Source organism: Pristiophorus japonicus, chromosome 8 (assembly GCF_044704955.1).
Source record: "Pristiophorus japonicus isolate sPriJap1 chromosome 8, sPriJap1.hap1, whole genome shotgun sequence".
NCBI classification, from domain to species: Eukaryota; Metazoa; Chordata; class Chondrichthyes; family Pristiophoridae; genus Pristiophorus; species Pristiophorus japonicus.
Window position 1 is genome coordinate 152,258,484 of NC_091984.1, and position 19,363 is coordinate 152,277,846.

At 48.8% G+C, this 19,363-nt stretch overlaps 1 protein-coding gene across 1 annotated transcript in view; it reads left to right on the forward strand.

Annotated features, from left to right (window-relative positions):
- Positions 1–19,363, forward strand: part of LOC139268197 (probable voltage-dependent R-type calcium channel subunit alpha-1E) — a 952,421-nt gene that overhangs the window by 293,587 nt on the left and 639,471 nt on the right. The window lies entirely within an intron of this gene.

The following is a 19,363-nucleotide window of genomic DNA, read 5'->3' on the forward strand; positions in this document are numbered from 1 at the left end:
GGTGTGCTGGTCGGGTATCGGTGCAATGGTGAGGTATTGATGCACTGGTGAAGTATTGGTACAATGGTCAGGTATTGTTGCACTGGTGGGGTACTGTTACCCTGGTGAGTTATAGGTGCAATGGTGAGGTATCGGTGCAATGGTGAGGTATCGGTGCAATGGTCAGGTATCGGTGTACTGGTCAGGTATCAGTGCACTGGTCAGGTATCGGTGCACTGGTCAGGTATCGGTGCAATGGTCAGGTATCGGTGTAATGGTCAGGTATCGGTGCACTGGTCAGGGATTTGTGCGATGGTCAGGTATAGGTGCACTGGTCAGGTATCTGTGCACTGGTCAGGTATCGGTGCACTGGTCAGGTATCGGTGCACTGGTCAGGTAATGGTGCACTGGTCAGGTATATGTGCACTGGTCAGGTATAGGTGCACTGGTCGGGTATCGGTGCACTGGTCGGGTATTGGTGCACTGGTCAGGTATCGGTGCAATGGTCAGGTATCGGTGCAATGGCCCGGTATCGGTGCACTGGTCAGGTATCAGTGCAATGGTCATGTATCGGTGCAATGGTCAGGTATTTGTGAACTGGCCAGGTATCTGTGCACTGGCCAGGTATCGGTGCAATGGTGGGGTATTGGTGCAATGGTCAGGTATCTGTGCACTGGCCAGGTATCTGTGCACTGGCCAGGTATCGGTGCAATGGTCAGGTATCGGTGCAATGGTCAGGTATTGGTGCACTGCTCATGTATCGGTGCAATGGTCATGTATCGGTGCTATGGTCAGGTATTGGTGCAATGGTCAGGGATTGATGCAATGGTGCGCTATCGGTGCACTGGTGCAATATCGGTGCACTGGTCAGGTATAGGTGCAAGGTTGGGTATTGGTACAATGGTCAGGTATTGGTGCAATGGTCAGGTATCGGTGTGACAGTCATTGAATGGTGGAATGGTCAGGTATTGGTGCAGTGGTCAAGTATCAGTGCACTGGTCAGGTATCGGTGCAATGGTGGGGTATCGGTTCAATGGTGGGCTATTGGTGCAATGGTCAGGTATCGGTGCAATGGTCAGGTATCGGTGCAATGGTGGGGTATCGGTGCAATGGTCAGATATTGGTGCAATGGTGGGGTATTGGTGCAATGGTCAGGGATTTGTGCACTGGTCAGGAATGGTGCAATGGTCAGGAATTAGTGCAATGGTCAGGTCTAGGTGTACCAGTGGGGTATTGGTACAATGGCCAGGTATTGGTGCAGTGGTCAAGTATCAGTGCACTGGTCAGGTATCGGTGCAATGGTGGGGTATCGGTGCAATGGTGGGGTATCGGTGCAATGGCCAGGTATCGGTGCAATGATCAGGTATCAGTGCACTGGTCAGGTATAGGTGCACTGGTCAGTATAGGTGCAATGCTCAGGTATCGGTGAACTGGTGAGGTATTAGTGCAATGGTCAGGTATCGGTGCAATGGTCAGGTATCGGTGCACTGGTCAGGTATCTGAGCACTGGTCAGGTATCTGTGCACTGGTCAGGTATCTGTGCACTGGTCAGGCAATGGTGCACTGGTCGGGTATCGGTGCAATGGTGAGGTATTGATGCACTGGTGAAGTATTGGTACAATGGTCAGGTATTGTTGCACTGGTGGGGTACTGGTACCCTGGTGAGGTATCGGTGCAATGGTCAGGGATTGGTGCGGTGGTCAAGAATTGATACGGTGGTGAGGTATTGATGCAATGGTCAAGTATTGGTTCACTGGTCAGGTATCGGTGCACTGGTCAGGTATTGTTGCACTGGTCAGGTACTGTTGCACTGGCCAGGTGAAGGTGCAATGGTAAGGTATTGGTACAATGGTCAGGTATTGGTGCAATGGTGGGGTATTGGTGCACTGGTCAGGAATTGGTGCAATGGTCAGGCATTAGTGCAATGGTCAGGTCTAGGTGTACCAGTGGGGTATTGGTACAATGGCCAGGTATCGGTGCAATGGTGAGGTCTCGGTGCAATGGTGAGGTATCGGTGCACTGGTCAGGTACTGATGCAATCGTCAGGTATAGGTTCACTGGTCAGGTATAGGTGCAATGGTCAGGTCTCGGTGCAATGGTGAGGTATCGGTGCAATGGTGAGGTATCGGTGCAATGGTGAGGTATCGGTGCAATGGTGAGGTATCGGTGCAATGGTCAGGTATCGGTGCAATAGTCAAGTATCGGTGCAATGGTGAGTTATTGGTGCAATGGTTAGGTAGTTGGTGCAATGGTGAGGTATAGGTGCACTGGTCAGGTTTCGGTGCAATGGTCAGGTTTTGGTGCACTGGTCAGGTATTGTTGCACTGGTCAGGTACTGTTGCACTGGCCAGGTGAAGGTGCAATGGTAAGGTATTGGTACAATGGTCAGGTATTGCTGCAATGGTGGGGTATTGGTGCACTGGTCAGGGATTGGTGCACTGGTCAGGAATTGGTGCAATGGTCAGGCATTAGTGCAATGGTCAGGTCTAGGTGTACCAGTGGGGTATTGGTGCAATGGTCAGGTATCGGTCCAATGGTCAGGTATGGGTGCACTGGTCAGGTATGAGTGCACTGGTCAGGTATCGGTGCAATGGTCAGGTATAGGTACACTGGTCAGTTATCTGTGCACTGGTCAGGTATCTGTGCACTGGTCAGGCAATGGTGCACTGGTCAGGTAATGGTGCACTGGTCAGGTATCGGTGCACTGGTCGGGTATCGGTGCAATGGTGAGGTATTGATGCACTGGTGAAGTATTGGTACAATGGTCAGGTATTGTTGCACTGGTGGGGTACTGTTACCCTGGTGAGTTATAGGTGCAATGGTGAGGTATCGGTGCAATGGTGAGGTATCGGTGCAATGGTCAGGTATCGGTGTACTGGTCAGGTATCGGTGCACTGGTCAGGTATCGGTGCACTGGTCAGGTATCGGTGCAATGGTCAGGTATCGGTGTAATGGTCAGGTATCAGTGCACTGGTCAGGGATTTGTGCGATGGTCAGGTATAGGTGCACTGGTCAGGTATCTGTGCACTGGTCAGGTATCGGTGCACTGGTCAGGTATCGGTGCACTGGTCAGGTAATGGTGCACTGGTCAGGTATATGTGCACTGGTCAGGTATAGGTGCACTGGTCGGGTATCGGTGCACTGGTCGGGTATTGGTGCACTGGTCAGGTATCGGTGCAATGGTCAGGTATCGGTGCAATGGCCCGGTATCGGTGCACTGGTCAGGTATCGGTGCACTGGTCAGGTATCTGTGCAATGGTCAGGTATAGGTGCACTGGTCAGGTATAGGTGCACTGGTCAGGTATAGGTGCAATGGTCAGGTATCAGTGCAATGGTCATGTATCGGTGCAATGGTCAGGTATTTGTGAACTGGCCAGGTATCTGTGCACTGGCCAGGTATCGGTGCAATGGTGGGGTATTGGTGCAATGGTCAGGTATCTGTGCACTGGCCAGGTATCTGTGCACTGGCCAGGTATCGGTGCAATGGTCAGGTATCGGTGCAATGGTCAGGTATTGGTGCACTGCTCATGTATCGGTGCAATGGTCATGTATCGGTGCTATGGTCAGGTATTGGTGCAATGGTCAGGGATTGATGCAATGGTGCGCTATCGGTGCACTGGTGCAATATCGGTGCACTGGTCAGGTATAGGTGCAAGGTTGGGTATTGGTACAATGGTCAGGTATTGGTGCAATGGTCAGGTATCGGTGTGACAGTCATTGAATGGTGGAATGGTCAGGTATTGGTGCAGTGGTCAAGTATCAGTGCACTGGTCAGGTATCGGTGCAATGGTGGGGTATCGGTTCAATGGTGGGCTATTGGTGCAATGGTCAGGTATCGGTGCAATGGTCAGGTATCGGTGCAATGGTGGGGTATCGGTGCAATGGTCAGATATTGGTGCAATGGTGGGGTATTGGTGCAATGGTCAGGGATTTGTGCACTGGTCAGGAATGGTGCAATGGTCAGGAATTAGTGCAATGGTCAGGTCTAGGTGTACCAGTGGGGTATTGGTACAATGGCCAGGTATTGGTGCAGTGGTCAAGTATCAGTGCACTGGTCAGGTATCGGTGCAATGGTGGGGTATCGGTGCAATGGTGGGGTATCGGTGCAATGGCCAGGTATCGGTGCAATGATCAGGTATCAGTGCACTGGTCAGGTATAGGTGCACTGGTCAGTATAGGTGCAATGCTCAGGTATCGGTGAACTGGTGAGGTATTGGTGCAATGGTCAGGTATCGGTGCAATGGTCAGGTATCGGTGCACTGGTCAGGTATCTGAGCACTGGTCAGGTATCTGTGCACTGGTCAGGTATCTGTGCACTGGTCAGGCAATGGTGCACTGGTCGGGTATCGGTGCAATGGTGAGGTATTGATGCACTGGTGAAGTATTGGTACAATGGTCAGGTATTGTTGCACTGGTGGGGTACTGGTACCCTGGTGAGGTATCGGTGCAATGGTCAGGGATTGGTGCGGTGGTCAAGAATTGATACGGTGGTGAGGTATTGATGCAATGGTCAAGTATTGGTTCACTGGTCAGGTATCGGTGCACTGGTCAGGTATTGTTGCACTGGTCAGGTACTGTTGCACTGGCCAGGTGAAGGTGCAATGGTAAGGTATTGGTACAATGGTCAGGTATTGGTGCAATGGTGGGGTATTGGTGCACTGGTCAGGAATTGGTGCAATGGTCAGGCATTAGTGCAATGGTCAGGTCTAGGTGTACCAGTGGGGTATTGGAACAATGGCCAGGTATCGGTGCAATGGTGAGGTCTCGGTGCAATGGTGAGGTATCGGTGCACTGGTCAGGTATTGATGCAATCGTCAGGTATAGGTTCACTGGTCAGGTATAGGTGCAATGGTCAGGTCTCGGTGCAATGGTGAGGTATCGGTGCAATGGTGAGGTATCGGTGCAATGGTGAGGTATCGGTGCAATGGTGAGGTATCGGTGCAATGGTCAGGTATCGGTGCAATAGTCAAGTATCGGTGCAATGGTGAGTTATTGGTGCAATGGTTAGGTAGTTGGTGCAATGGTGAGGTATAGGTGCACTGGTCAGGTTTCGGTGCAATGGTCAGGTTTTGGTGCACTGGTCAGGTATTGTTGCACTGGTCAGGTACTGTTGCACTGGCCAGGTGAAGGTGCAATGGTAAGGTATTGGTACAATGGTCAGGTATTGGTGCAATGGTGGGGTATTGGTGCACTGGTCAGGGATTGGTGCACTGGTCAGGAATTGGTGCAATGGTCAGGCATTAGTGCAATGGTCAGGTCTAGGTGTACCAGTGGGGTATTGGTGCAATGGTCAGGTATCGGTCCAATGGTCAGGTATGGGTGCACTGGTCAGGTATGAGTGCACTGGTCAGGTATCGGTGCAATGGTCAGGTATAGGTACACTGGTCAGTTATCTGTGCACTGGTCAGGTATCTGTGCACTGGTCAGGCAATGGTGCACTGGTCAGGTAATGGTGCACTGGTCAGGTATCGGTGCACTGGTCGGGTATCGGTGCAATGGTGAGGTATTGATGCACTGGTGAAGTATTGGTACAATGGTCAGGTATTGTTGCACTGGTGGGGTACTGTTACCCTGGTGAGTTATAGGTGCAATGGTGAGGTATCGGTGCAATGGTGAGGTATCGGTGCAATGGTCAGGTATCGGTGTACTGGTCAGGTATCGGTGCACTGGTCAGGTATCGGTGCACTGGTCAGGTATCGGTGCAATGGTCAGGTATCGGTGTAATGGTCAGGTATCAGTGCACTGGTCAGGGATTTGTGCGATGGTCAGGTATAGGTGCACTGTTCAGGTATAGGTGCACTGGTCAGGTATCTGTGCACTGGTCAGGTATCTGTGCACTGGTCAGGTATCGGTGCACTGGTCAGGTATCGGTGCACTGGTCAGGTAATGGTGCACTGGTCAGGTATATGTGCACTGGTCAGGTATAGGTGCACAGGTCAAGTATTGGTGCACTGGTCGGGTATTGGTGCACTGGTCAGGTATCGGTGCAATGGTCAGGTATCGGTGCAATGGCCCGGTATCGGTGCACTGGTCAGGTATCGGTGCAATGGTCAGGTATCGGTGCAATGGTGGGGTATCGGTGCAATGGTCAGATATTGGTGCAATGGTGGGGTATTGGTGCAATGGTCAGGGATTGGTGCACTGGTCAGGAATGGTGCAATGGTCAGGAATTAGTGCAATGGTCAGGTCTAGGTGTACCAGTGGGGTATTGGTACAATGGCCAGGTATTGGTGCAGTGGTCAAGTATCAGTGCACTGGTCAGGTATCGGTGCAATGGTGGGGTATCGGTGCAATGGTGGGGTATCGGTGCAATGGCCAGGTATCGGTGCAATGGTCAGGTATCGGTGCAATGATCAGGTATCGGTGCACTGGTCAGGTATAGGTGCACTGGTCAGTATAGGTGCAATGCTCAGGTATCGGTGAACTGGTGAGGTAACGGTGCACTGGTCAGGGATTGGTGCACTGGTCAGGAATGGTGCAATGGTCAGGAATTAGTGTAATGGTCAGGTCTAGGTGTACCAGTGGGGTATTGGTACAATGGCCAGGTATTGGTGCAGTGGTCAAGTATCAGTGCACTGGTCAGGTATCGGTGCAATGGTGGGGTATCGGTGCAATGGTGGGGTATCGGTGCAATGGCCAGGTATCGGTGCAATGGTCAGGTATCGGTGCAATGATCAGGTATCGGTGCACTGGTCAGGTATAGGTGCACTGGTCAGTATAGGTGCAATGCTCAGGTATCGGTGAACTGGTGAGGTATTGGTGCAATGGTCAGGTATCGGTGCAATGGTCAGGTATCGGTGCACTGGTCAGGTATCTGAGCACTGGTCAGGTATCTGTGCACTGGTCAGGTATCTGTGCACTGGTCAGGCAATGGTGCACTGGTCGGGTATCGGTGCAATGGTGAGGTATTGATGCACTGGTGAAGTATTGGTACAATGGTCAGGTATTGTTGCACTGGTGGGGTACTGGTACCCTGGTGAGGTATCGATGCAATGGTCAGGGATTGGTGCGGTGGTCAAGAATTGATACTGTGTTGAGGTATTGATGCAATGGTCAAGTATTGGTTCACTGGTCAGGTATCGGTGCACTGGTCAGGTATCGTTGCACTGGTCAGGTAGTCGGTGCAATGGTGGGGTATTGGTGCAATGGTCAGGTATTGGTGCACTGGTGGGGTATTGATGCAATGGTCAGGTATTGGTGCACTGGCCAGGTATCAGTGCAATGGTCAGGTATCGGTGCAATGGTCAGGTATTTGTGCACTGCTCATGTATCGGTGCAATGGTCATGTATCGGTGCTATGGTCAGGTATTGGTGCAATGGTCAGGGATTGATGCAATGGTGCGCTATCGGTGCACTGGTGCAATATCGGTGCACTGGTCAGGTATAGGTGCAAGGTTGGGTATTGGTACAATGGTCAGGTATTGGTGCAATGGTCAGGTATCGGTGCGACAGTCATTGAATGGTGGAGTGGTCAGGTATTGGTGCAGTGGTCAAATATCGGTGCACTGGTCAGGTATCGGTGCAATGGTGGGGTGTCGGTTCAATGGTGGGCTATTGATGCAATGGTCAGGTATCGGTGCACTGGTCAGGTATCGGTGCAATGGTGGGGTATCGGTGCAATGGTCAGATATTGGTGCAATGGTGGGGTATTGGTGCGATGGTCAGGGATTGGTGCACAGCTCAGGAATTGGTGCAATGGTCTGGCATTAGTGCAGTGGTCGGGTCTAGGTGTACCAGTGGGGTATTGGTGCAATGGTCAGGTATCGGTGCAATGGTGGGTTATCGGTGCAATGGTCAGATATTGGTGCAATGGTGGGGTATTGGTGCGATGGTCAGGTATTGGTGCAGTGGTCAAGTATCGGTGCACTGGTCAGGTATCGGTGCAATGGTGGGGTATCGGTTCAATGGTGGGCTATTGGTGCAATGGTGGGGTATCGGTTCAATGGTGGGCTATTGGTGCAATGGTCAGGTATCGGTGCAATGGTCAGGTATCGGTGCAATGGTGGGGTATCGGTGCAATGGTCAGATATTGGTGCAATGGTGGGGTATTGGTGCAATGGTCAGGGATTTGTGCACTGGTCAGGAATGGTGCAATGGTCAGGAATTAGTGCAATGGTCAGGTCTAGGTGTACCAGTGGGGTATTGGTACAATGGCCAGGTATTGGTGCAGTGGTCAAGTATCAGTGCACTGGTCAGGTATCGGTGCAATGGTGGGGTATCGGTGCAATGGTGGGGTATCGGTGCAATGGCCAGGTATCGGTGCAATGATCAGGTATCGGTGCACTGGTCAGGTATAGGTGCACTGGTCAGTATAGGTGCAATGCTCAGGTATCGGTGAACTGGTGAGGTATTGGTGCAATGGTCAGGTATCGGTGCAATGGTCAGGTATCGGTGCACTGGTCAGGTATCTGAGCATGCTCATGTATCGGTGCAATGGTCATGTATCGGTGCTATGGTCAGGTATTGGTGCAATGGTCAGGGATTGATGCAATGGTGCGCTATCGGTGCACTGGTGCAATATCGGTGCACTGGTCAGGTATAGGTACAAGGTTGGGTATTGGTACAATGGTCAGGTATTGGTGCAATGGTCTGGTATCGGTGCGACAGTCATTGAATGGTGGAATGGTCAGGTATTGGTGCAGTGGTCAAGTATCAGTGCACTGGTCAGGTATCGGTGCAATGGTCAGGTCTTGGTGCAATGGTCAGGTCTTGGTCTCATGGTCAGGTATCGGTGCACTGGTCAGGTACAGTTGCAATGGTCAGGTATCGGTGCAATGGTCAGGTATTTGTGCATTGGTCAGGTATTTGTGCACTGGTCAGGTATTTGTGCACTGGTGAGGTATTTGTGCACTTGTCAGGTATCGGTGCAATGGTGGTGTATTGGTGCAATGGTCAGGTATTGATGCTCTGGTCAGATATCGATGCACTGGTGAGGTATCGATGCACTGGTGAGGTATCGATGCACTGGTCAGGTATTGGTGCACTGGTCAGGTATCGTAGCACTGGTCAGGTATCGATGCACTGGTCAGGTATCGATGCACTGGTCAGGTATCGGTGCACTGGTCAGGTTTTGGTTCAATGGTCAGGCATTGGTGCACTGGTCTCAGGTATTGGTGCAATGGTCAGGTATCGGTGCACTGGTTAGGTATAGAGGTTCTGGTCAGGTATTGGTGCACTGGTCTCAGGTATTGGTGCACTGGTCTCAGGTATTGGTGCACTGGTCACAGGTATTTCTGCACTGGTCAGGTATTGGTGCACTGGTCAGGTATAGGTGCTCTGGTCAGGTATAGGTGCTCTGGTCAGGTATAGGTGCACTGGTCAGGTATTTGTGCAATGGTGAGGTATCGGTCCAATGGTCAGGTATCGGTGCACTGGTCATGTAATGGTGCACTGGTCAGATATTGATGCAATGGTCAGGTATCGGTGCACTGGTCAAGTATCGGTGCACTGGTGGTGAGGTATTGGTGCAATGGTCAGGTATCGGTGCACTGGTCTCGGGTATTGGTGCACTGGTCAGGTATTGGTGCAATGGTCAGGTATTGGTGCACTGGTGAGGTATTGGTGCACTGGTTAGGTATTGTTGCAGTGGTCTCAGGTATTGGTGCACTGGTGAGGTATTGGTGCACTGGTGAGGTATTGGTGCAATGGCCAGGTATTGGTGCAATGGTCAGGTATCGGTGCACTGGCCGCAGGTATTTCTGCACGGGTCAGGTATTGGAGCACTGGTCAGGTATTTCTGCACTGGTCAGTTATAGGTGCACTGGTCAGGTACAGGTGCACTGGTCAGGTATAGGTGCTCTGGTCAGGTATTGGTGCACTGGTCAGGTATTGTTGCACTGGTCAGGTATAGGTGCACTGGTCAGATATTGATGCAATGGTCAGGTATCGGTGCACTGGTCAGGTATCGGTGCACTGGTCTCGGGTATTGGTGCACTGGTCAGGTATCGGTGCAATGGTGTCGAAATCTCGACCTCCGAAAAGAATGACTCCGACACTTACAGCTCCGATAGAAGTTTCCCTTTTAATTTACTTGCTCGCAAGGGGTTGGTTTCACTCAGTCAAGGGCTAAATGAGCACCTCCGCAATGGTACAGCTTCACAAGATATTTATACAGTAAAACCCGTTCTGGCCTCTCCCTGTGTATTGCTCTGTCTCACAGTCAGTGAATACAGATAAAGAGTTAATTACTATATCCTGGTCCTGACATGGTGTCAAGATATTTCCTTTTGTCAGGGTTATCAGAAAGCCAAACGGCCATTACTCCATGAGTCATAGGTAATGGGCTATCACCTGTCTTGTATTGTGTCAGGATTATCCAATTTCCTGGTCAGTTTACCTGTTTGCTTCAAATGGATGAGGTAAAGGAAAGAGATAATGGCTAGAAGATAAGGGTGGGGTGACATGGAACTCCTGTAGTGTAGACAATAGGAGAGCACCATGGGGGGGTTACTTGTCTCAGCATGACTTGTCTCCTAGCTGTCTGATGGCCATCAGCCATCTAACAGCAGGTTTAGCTGTTTATGCAAGCTGGCTGCTAAAATGCAGAAAGTTCTGGAAGGGCCAGGACTCCATTTTAATCAAAAGGCACACAAATACCGTATGGTATCAGCTTAGATAAAAATACTTTCCACATTCCCCCATTTTGTCCTTCACAAGGACAACTCAATCCATTCTGATCTTGTACAGTCTATCCATTTCCATTTTCTTTAGTCTCATTACTCACTAGGCATATTATACCTTCAGGATTTCCTATTCTGGGAGTAATGCTTAGGAAGGGAGGCTGATGGTTATTATCATAATTGGGCTGGTACCATCCCTGGAAGGCTGTAAGTTTATACCCTGCCGACCTCCATTCTGTTTGCTCCTTCGTTTCTGGCCCCTTAGTTAGTTTTGTCCTGTTTTGCACTGTCAACCATTCTACCATTTCTGATTCGTTAAAGGGGACAGATCTCAGGGGAATACCCCCCCTGGAGTGGACAGGTACATGGGAACATATCCAACAACTCGACAAGTTTCTTTCTTGAGCATACCTATGACTCAGTGCCATAAATACGTTTACGTGCAATTCCCTTCGGTGACGGGTCTGTACCCCTGGTGTAATCAATAATGTGAAGTAAAACCCTGTGAAGCCCAGCACCATCAGTCCCCATAGTCCATACAGTTCCTTATTCAGTCTTCCTTTTTCTGTTCCTCTGATTCCTTCGTCCCTTCCTCCTGGTCGGGTGCCCGTTTGCAATGGGATGCGTGGATCCATGTTGGTCTTTCCTTTACCTTGATTGCAGTATTGGTCGCCAGCAAGACCTGGTATGGTCCTTCGAATCTTGGCTGTAGACTGCTTTTCCTTTTAAAAATCTTGATGTAAACGAATTCCCCTGGCTCCAGGTTATGACACTTCCCTTCCGCTGGCTTGACTTGGGCTTCCTTTACCTGTGAATGAAAGCTGGAAATACATTTGGTTAGTGCAATACAATAATTCAACATATTTTCCTCCATTTTGTGGATGTCCATCTGTTTTGCAGTAAATGGTGCTGTAAAAGGTAGTCGTTGGGGACGTCCCATAACTATCTCATGCGGTGACAGGCCTGTTGTTCTGTTGGTTGCAGATCGCATTACCATCAAAGCTAAGGGCAGCAGTTCTGTCCATTTCAGTCCAGTGTCATTGCATAGTTTTGCCAGCTTATTTTTAAGCATTCCATTATATCTTTCAACAAGTCCAGCTGATTGTGGATGATAACTGCAATGAAAACGTTGATTAATCTGTAAAGCTTTACACATTTCTCTTATGACAGTTCCCGTGAAATGTGACCCGTTATCACTGGAAAGCTTAGCAGGGATTCCGAAGCGCGGTACAATTTCTTTTAACAAACATTTAGCAACAGTAGTGGCATCGGCCTTTTTACATGGAAAGGCTTCAATCCATCTAGAGAACACATCTACAATAACTAATACATACTTGAATCCCATACACATAGGTAATTCAATAAAATCCATTTGTAAATGTACAAAAGGCCCGACTGGATTTGGGTGGGAGGCAGATTCTACTTTTTCCGTCTTACCCGGATTCATTGTCTGACAGGTAACACAATTTTCACAGATTTGTTTTGCAATTGCCGAAATACCTGGTGCATACCAAGTTGCCAAAATATAATCTGCCAATCCCCCTTTGCCTGCGTGTGTGAATGTATGAACACATCGGGCAATCCATGGAAGTAAGGATCTAGGGGCCACCACGCGGCCGTCATGGTGAACCCATATTCCTTCTGGATTTTTATAACATTGATCCTTCGTCCAGGTCACCACCTCCTCCGTACTGGCCTGTGTCTGAAAGGCCAGCACGTCATTAATAGTGGGTGGCGGGTCTGAGCAATTATTTTTCCTTAGTGGGAACAATGACACCTGCATCCCCCCTTTCGACACAGCTGCTGACTTAGCTGCATTATCAGCTCTGGCATTCCCAAGTGCCACCTCATTCGACTGGCCTGTATGTGCTTGGCATTTGATAATGGCAAGTTTTAAAGGGCATTGAATGGCTCGCAGGAGATTTTCCACTTGTTCTGCATTTTTGATTGTCTGAGCCTGTTGCATAGCATAATAAGCTGCTGCCAACGAAGGAAGACATCCCGGTAGTCCGCGTGCCACTGGGTCTAGTTAGGTACTGAAATATGCTACCGGTCGCTGCCTGTCCCCATGTAACTGAGTCAAAACAGATTGTGCAAAACCCGACTTGTGATGCACAAATAAGTTGAATAGCTTAGTGTAATCTGGTAATCCCAAGGCTGGTGCTGAAGTGAGGGACTGCTTAAGGTTCTGGAAAGCATTCCGGGATACTTCATTCCACATCCTTTAAGCATTGTGAGAATATTTGTGTGGGCTTCTGAACTGGACGAATCTGTGTGTTACACGGACTTCTCATTTATGCTTATGGTGATTCACAGATCACAGAATGTAAAGTACTTGTTTTCTAATTTTATTAAAAGGCTTCCAAACCCAAGATTTTTCCAATGCACCCAAAATGTTGATCAAGAGATCACCTGAAATATCTCAAAATCCCAATTCAACTATTGTACTGCCACTCTTTATCAAAAAAAATCCTCTTACTGAGCTAGAAGCTTTTGTACCAAGAATTTACACCAAGGACAATGAGAGTGTACTCCCCCAGCCTGCACCTCGAGAGACCCACAAAGGCTTTTTAAAAAAAAAAAGGCATTACAACTTTTAACCACCGGGACCATGTCTCAACAAACCTATCCTTTGTGCATTTCCCAGCTCCGTAACCTCTCATCCGAATAAATCCACACCTGCGCTTCTAACTTAAAATGTCTTAAACTTCCCACATACAGGACAACACTATGAAGGGTTAAAAAAAAAACTTCACTTTGTTTGAAAAAGTGGGTGCAGCTAAAACAAACAGGAGTGGGTGGAGTTAAAACAAACAGGCAGTTCCCCAACCTTTCCAAACAGGTGTCCAGACACAAGGAAAAAAGACAGAAGCACTCTCATTCAAAGACAAGACATTCACGCACTCTCATTGAAAGACAAGACATTCACAAGTCTCTCTCCATTCAATAAAGCTTTTTCTTTTGCTAGCTTCATTTTTTTTTAATCCATAAGTCACTATCAGGTTCTCTTTTTTTTTTACATTTGATTTACTTTCTCTGTTAATTTTACATGGACTTGAAGAATCGGAACCCAGGCATTTTCTATTACTTTCCTTTTTTTTCCTACCTGGATCTCTGTTTATAAGACACTCCTCTAGACATGTTCTTCTCTCTAAATTAAATGAACCATCGGGTGGAAATGGCCTGTTTTCACCCTTAGTCCACTTTACCGTTTTTGTTTCTTTGGTCAATTGAAGACTGACCACAATTCTGGAGCATGACATAGGCTGGTGTGCCTTTTGTGGTGTTTTAACTTGCTCCGGCACCCATTCTGGATGATTAAGATTTTCCCACAGTTTCTGATCTCACAATCCTTTCGGCCAACCGAGTTCTCTACGCCCACTTCTCCTGGCCGTTACGTGGCCTGAAAAGGCTCTTAATTCGGGCTCAGTCTGGGTGTGTGAGATATGTTGGCACGAACCAATCGTAGTTGATCGATCAGTTACTGTTTCTTTTCGTAATCAATCCTTGTGTTTTTTTTTCGAATCACAACTTTCCCTAGTGACTCTTCCCGTTTCTCTAATGGCAATGACTCATAAAGGTATTGCACACAACAGTAATACAAGGACAACAAACAATATTCCCGTGAGTACACAAATCATAACCTCTAAACAAATTCTCAGTCTGCGTTGTACGCCACTACAGACCGAGTCCTTAACTTATCCTAATAACAGCTGATAAAACTTAAGGTTCCGTACCCAAAATCTTTGATCGATTGCGCTCTTTTTTTTTATATAGTCTTATCACATAAGAACCCCTTCCGAATTAAAAACAATAAAAATCTTATCACATAAGAACCTTCGATCGATTAGCGCTTTCTTTTTTCTTTTTTTTTAATAGTCTTATCACATAAGAACCCCTTCCGAATTAAAAACAATAAAAATCTTATCACATATGAACCTGGAACCCTTTTCGATCGACTAGCGCTCCCTTACCTACTGAAACCTTCCCCGGGCTGTCTCGAGATTTTTTCCAGAACCTGTTCTCTTCTGCTGGCGAGCTGAGAAAGAAATGGTTATAAAAAAAATACCTTTAACTTTTAAATGCCGAGTCTTGTAGATGCAGTACCTCAGCTGTGGACAACAGATTACATCTGCGATTCAACAGTGAAGAAACCTCTTGTGAGCAAAGGCTCACCTTGTTTGGCCACCGAAGCCTTTCACTGGAGAGGCACTATGCCTGTATCCGTTTTACTCACAGAACAGAGAGTATGCATCTCGGTGGAACCTCCAATAACTGTCGAAATCTCGACCTCCGAAAAGAATGACTCCGACACTTACAGCTCCGATAGAAGTTTCCCTTTTAATTTACTTGCTCGCAAGGGGTAGGTTTCACTCAGTCAAGGGCTAAATGAACACCTCCGCAATGGTACAGCTTCACAAGATATTTATACAGTAAAACCCAAGTTCTGGCCTCTCCCTGTGTATTGCTCTGTCTCACAGTCAGTGAATACAGATAAAGAGTAAATTACTATATCCTGGTCCTGAAATGGTGTCAAGATATTTCCTTTTGTCAGGGTTATCAGAAAGCCAAACGGCCATTACTCCATGAGTCATAGGTAATGGGCTATCACCTGTCTTGTATTGTGTCAGGATTATCCAATTTCCTGGTCAGTTTACCTGTTTGCTTCAAATGGATGAGGCAAAGGAAAGAGATAATGGCTAGAAGATAAGGGTGGGGTGACATGGAACTCCTGTAGTGTAGACAATAGGAGAGCACCATGGGGGGGTTACTTGTATCAGCATGACTTGTCTCCTAGCTGTCTGATGGCCATCAGCCATCTAACAGAGGTTTAGCTGTTTATGCAAGCTGGCTGCTAAAATGCAGAAAGTTCTGGAAGGGCCAGGACTCCATTTTAATCAAAAGGCACACAAATACCGTATGGTATCAGCTTAGATAAAAATACTTTCCACAATGGTCAGGTATTGGTGCACTGGTTACGTATTGTTGCAGTGGTCTCAGGTATTGATGCACTGGTCAGGTATTGGTGCACTGGTGAGGTATTGGTCCAATGGTCAGGTATCGGTGCACTGGTCAGGTAATGGTGCACTGGTCAGGTATCGGTGCACTGGTCAGGTATCGGTGCACTGGTCAGGTCTTGGTGTCATCGTCAGGTACCGGTGCATTGGTCAGGTACCGGTGCACTGGTCAGGTACAGGTGCACTAGTCAGGTATTTGTGCACTGGTCAGGTATTTGTGCACTGGTCAGTTATAGGTGCAGTGGTCAGGTATTTGTGCAGTGGTCAGGTATTTGTGCAGTGGTCAGGTATTTGTGCACTGGTCAGGTATTTGTACACTGGTCAGGTATCGGTGCAATGGTGGTGTATTGATGCACTGGTGAGGTATCGATGCACTGGTGAGGTATCGATGCACTGGTCAGGTATCGGTGCACTGGTCAGGTATCGATGCACTGGTCAGGTATTGGTGCAATGGTCAGGCATTGGTGCACTGGTCTCAGGTATTGGTGCAATGGTCGGGTATCGGTGCACTGGTCAGGTATAGGGGTTCTGGTCAGGTATTGGTGCACTGGTCTCAGGTATTGGTGCACTGGTCACAGGTATTTCTGCACTGGTCAGGTATAGATGCACTGGTCAGGTATTGGTGCACTGGTCAGGTATTGGTGCACTGGTCAGGTATTTCTGCACTGGTCAGGTATTGTTGCACTGGTCAGGTATTGTTGCACTGGTCAGGTATTGTTGCACTGGTCAGGTATTGCTGCACTGGTCAGGTATTGCTGCACTGGTCAGGTATAGGTGCACTGGTCAGGTATTGGTCCAATGGTCAGGTATCGGTCCACTGGTCAGGTAATGGTGCACTGGTCAGATATTGATGCAATGGTCAGGTATCAGTGCACTGGTCCGGTATCGGTGCACTGGTGAGGTATTGGTGCACTGGTTAGGTATCAGTGCACTGGTCTCGGGTATTGGTGCACTGGTCAGGTACCGGAGCAATGGTCACGTATTGGTGTACTGGTGAGGTATTGGTGCACCGGTTAGGTATTGTTTCAGTGGTCTCACGTATTGGTGCACTGGTGAGGTATTGGTGTACTGGTGAGGTATTGGTGCATTGGTTAGGTATTGTTGCAGTGGTCTCAGGTATTGGTCCAATGGTCAGGTATCGGTGCACTGGTCAGGTAATGGTGCACTGTTCAGATATTGATGCAATGGTCAGGTATCGGTGCACTGGTCAAGTATCGGTGCACTGGTAAGGTAATGGTGCACTGGTCAGATTTTGATGCAATGGTCAGGTATCGGTGCATTGGTCAAGTATCGGTGCACTGGTGGTGAGGTATTGGTGCAATGGTCAGGTATCGGTGCACTGGTGAGGTATTGGTGCACTGGTGAGGTATTGGTGCAATGGCCAGGTATTGGTGCACTGGTGAGGTATTGGTGCACTGGTTAGGTATTGTTGCAGTGGTCTCAGGTATTGGTGCACTGGTGAGGTATTGGTGCACAGGTGAGGTATTGGTGCAATGGCCAGGTATTGGTGCAATGATCAGGTATCGGTGCACTGGCCGCAGGTATTTCTGCACGGGTCAGGTATTGGAGCACTGGTCAGGTATTTCTGCACTGGTCAGTTATAGGTGCACTGGTCAGGTACAGGTGCACTGGTCAGGTATAGGTGCTCTGGTCAGGTATTGGTGCACTGGTCAGGTATTGTTGCACTGGTCAGGTATCGGTGCACTGCTCAGGTATCGGTGCACTGGTCTCGCGTATTGGTGCACTGGTCAGGTATCGGTGCAATGGTCAGCTTTGGTGCACTGGTTACGTATTGTTGCAGTGGTCTCAGGTATTGATGCACTGGTCAGGTATTGGTGCACTGGTGAGGTATTGGTCCAATGGTCAGGTATCGGTGCACTGGTCAGGTAATGGTGCACTGGTCAGGTATCGGTGCACTGGTCAGGTATCGGTGCACTGGTCAGGTCTTGGTGTCATGGTCAGGTACCGGTGCATTGGTCAGGTACCGGTGCACTGGTCAGGTACAGGTGCACTAGTCAGGTATTTGTGCACTAGTCAGGTATTTGTGCACTGGTCAGGTATTTGTGCACTAGTCAGGTATTTGTGCACTGGTCAGTTATAGGTGCAGTGGCAAGGTATTTGTGCAGTGGTCAGGTATTTGTGCAGTGGTCAGGTATTTGTGCACTGGTCAGGTATTTGTGCACTGGTCAGGTATCGGTGCAATGGTGGTGTATTGGTGCAATGGTCAGATATTGATGCACTGGTGAGGTATCGATGCACTGGTGAGGTATCGGTGCACTGGTGAGGTAAAGGTGCACTGGTCAGGTATCGATGCACTGGTCAGGTATTGGTGCAATGGTCAGGCATTGGTGCACTGGTCTCAGGTATTGGTGCAATGGTCAGCTTTCGGTGCACTTGTCAGGTATAGGGTTTCTGGTCAGGTATTGGTGCACTGGTCTCAGGTATTGGTGCACTGGTCACAGGTATTTCTGCACTGGTCAGGTATTGGTGCACTGGTCAGGTATTGGTGCACTGGTCAGGTATTGGTGCACTGGTCAGGTATAGGTGTTCTGGTCAGGTATAGATGCTCTGGTCAGGTATAGATGCACTGGTCAGGTATTGGTGCAATGGTGAGGTATTGGTCCAATGGTCAGGTATCGGTGCACTGGTCAGGTAATGGTGCACTGGTCAGGTATTGGTGCAATGGTCAGGTATCGGTGCACTGGTCAAGTATCGGTGAACTGGTAAGGTAATGGTGCACTGGTCAGATATTGATGCAATGATCAGGTATCGGTGCATTGGTCAAGTATCGGTGCACTGGTGGTGAGGTATTGGTGCAATGGTCAGGTATCGGTGCACTGGTCTCGGGTATTGGTGCACTGGTCAGGTATTGGTGCAATGGTCAGGTATTGGTGCACTGGTGAGGTATTGGTGCACTGGTTAGGTATTGTTTCAGTGGTCTCAGGTACTGGTGCACTGGAGAGGTATTGGTGCACTGGTGAGGTATTGGTGCAATGGCCAGGTATTGGTGCAATGGTCAGGTATCGGTGCACTGGCCGCATGTATTTCTGCACGGGTCAGGTTTTGGAGCACTGGTCAGGTATTTCTGCACTGGTCAGTTATAGGTGCACTGGTCAGGTACAGGTGCACTGGTCAGGTATAGGTGCTCTGGTCAGGTATTGGTGCACTGGTCAGGTATTGTTGCACTGGTCAGGTATAGGTGCACTGGTCAGATATTGATACAATGGTCAGGTATCGGTGCACTGGTCAGGTATCGGTGCAGTGGTCTCAGGTATTGATGCACTGGTCAGGTATTGGTGCACTGGTGAGGTATTGGTCCAATGGTCAGGTATCGGTGCACTGGTCAGGTAATGGTGCACTGGTCAGGTATCGGTGCACTGGTCAGGTATCGGTGCACTGGTCAGGTCTTGGTGTCATGGTCAGGTACCGGTGCATTGATCAGGTACCGGTGCACTGGTCAGGTACAGGTGCACTAGTCAGGTACAAGTGCACTAGTCAGGTAGTTGTGCACAGGTCAGGTATTTGTGCACTGCTCAGTTATAGGTGCAGTGGTCAGGTATTTGTGCACTGGTCAGGTATTTGTGCACTGGTCAGGTATCGGTGCAATGGTGGTGTATTGGTGCAATGGTCAGATATCGATGCACTGGTGAGGTATCGATGCACTGGTGAGGTATCGATGCACTGGTGAGGTATCGATGCACTGGTCAGGTATCGGTGCACTGGTCAGGTATCGATGCACTGGTCAGG